We start from the raw sequence: 2,453 nt of genomic DNA, 5'->3' as shown, positions 1-2,453 counted from the left end.
GGTCGTATCCAATCCGAGCTGATAGCGCATCATAAACCCATTAGGTGATCGGAAGCTAGCGGGCTTAACAACCCTCTGAGATCCGTCGGTGCTGCCCCGTGCACACTGCCGTCTCATCCCCGCTATAGCACTAGACTGAGCCGCAACGGGCGGGTGCACGCTGCACGTGGAAGTACCTTATCACAGGGAACCCTGGTGGCTGTGCTCCCGTCGACCGTGGATACAACTAGTTTCGACACCTTCGACCGCCCGCAAACGACGGGACTACAGGCTGGGAGCTGCGAGTTGTAGAGATGCGTTCGCATCGATCCTCTCAGGCGACCCATGCTTGGTGGTGAAGTGGTTAGTTCGTGGAGTATAGGCTTGCTGCACTCGACAAGAGTGCTGCTTGCAAGGCTGTGGTGGTACGTATGGTAGTTGATGAGCATAGGCTTGCTGCACTCGACAAGAGTGCTGCTTGCAAGCCTATGGTGGTACGTGTACGGTAGTTGATGTGAGCATAGGCTTGCTGCACTCGACAAGAGTGCTGCTTGCAAGCCTATGGGTGGTGTGGTGTGTGGTGCATGATTAGCCTTTCAAGGAAGATGTGTCCTTGGGGCTAATCGGTTATTTTTATAAGTCCGGGAAACCTTTCTCGTCGGGATTCTTATCCTAAGCAACCACGAAAGCTTCCAAGAGTTGAAACATTGCCTATCAAGTAGGCCGTACCAGCCCATAGCAACCCAACCAAGATACTCTAACAGGCCAAGATTGGTTGGAGACTTCAAAATGTTGCTAAGTCCATGGCCACCATAAGCCATTTCTATCAAGAAGGCCACGAACAGTGAATAGCAACCACGAAAGCTTCCAAGAGTTGAAACATTGCCTATCAAGTAGGCCGTACCAGCCCATAGCAACCCAACCAAGATACTCTAACAGGCCAAGATTGGTTGGAGAATTCAAAATTTGGCTAAGTCCATGGCCACCATAAGCCATTTCTATCAAGAAGGCCACGAACAGTGCTTAGCAACCACGAAAGCTTCCAAGAGTTGAAACATTGCCTATCAAGTAGGCCGTACCAGCCCATAGCAACCCAACCAAGATACTCTAACAGGCCAAGATTGGTTGGAGAATTCAAAATTTTGCTAAGTCCATGGCCACGATAAGCCATTTCTACCAAGAAGGCCACGAACTGTGCTTAGCAACCACGAAAGCTTCCAAGAGTTGAAACATTGCCTATCAAGTAGGCCGTACCAGCCCATAGCAACCCAACCAAGATACTCTAACAGGCCAAGATTGGTTGGAGAATTCAAAATTTTGCTAAGTCCATGGCCACCATAAGCCATTTCTATCAAGAAGGCCATGGACAGTGCTTAGCAACCACGAAAGCTTCCAAGAGTTGAAACATTGCCTATCAAGTAGGCCGTACCAGCCCATAGCAACCCAACCAAGATACTCTAACAGGCCAAGATTGGTTGGAGACTTCAAAATTTTGCTAAGTCCATGGCCACCATAAGCCATTTCTATCAAGAAGGCCATGGACAGTGCTTAGCAACCACGAAAGCTTCCAAGAGTTGAAACATTGCCTATCAAGTAGGCCGTAGCAGCCCATAGCAACCCAACCAAGATACTCTAACAGGCCAAGATTGGTTGGAGAATTCAAAATTTTGCTAAGTCCATGGCCACCATAAGCCATTTCTATCTAGAAGGCCATGGACAGTGCTTAGCAACCACGAAAGCTTCCAAGAGTTGAAACATTGCCTATCAAGTAGGCCGTACCAGCCCATAGCAAACCAACCAAGATAATCTAACAGGCCAAGATTGGATCTCAAAATGTTGCTAAGTCCATGGTCACGATAAGCCATTTCTATCAAGAAGGCCATGGACAGTTCTAAACAACCACGAAAGCTTCCAAGAGTTGAAACATTGCCTATCAAGTAGGCCGTAGCAGCCCATAGCAACCCAACCAAGATACTCTAACAGGCCAAGATTGGTTGGAGAATTCAAAATTTTGCTAAGTCCATGGCCACCATAAGCCATTTCTATCTAGAAGGCCATGGACAGTGCTTAGCAACCACGAAAGCTTCCAAGAGTTGAAACATTGCCTATCAAGTAGGCCGTACCAGCCCATAGCAAACCAACCAAGATAATCTAACAGGCCAAGATTGGATCTCAAAATGTTGCTAAGTCCATGGCCACGATAAGCCATTTCTATCAAGAAGGCCATGGACAGTTCTAAACAACCACGAAAGCTTCCAAGAGTTGAAACATTGCCTATCAAGTAGGCCGTAGCAGCCCATAGCAACCCAACCAAGATAATCTAACAGGCCAAGATTGGTTGGAGATTTCAAAATTTGGCTAAGTCCAGATTTTTTTACCCTTCGGGAAAACAACCCTAGTTCACCAAGTTGAACGCGAAAAACTGTCCATAGGATACGCACAAAACGTTTATTGAGTTGGTCACCATATGTGGA

This window comes from Anopheles marshallii (genome assembly GCF_943734725.1).
Source record: "Anopheles marshallii chromosome X unlocalized genomic scaffold, idAnoMarsDA_429_01 X_unloc_180, whole genome shotgun sequence".
NCBI lineage: Eukaryota > Metazoa > Arthropoda > Insecta > Diptera > Culicidae > Anopheles > Anopheles marshallii.
This window is presented reverse-complemented; position numbering follows the sequence as displayed.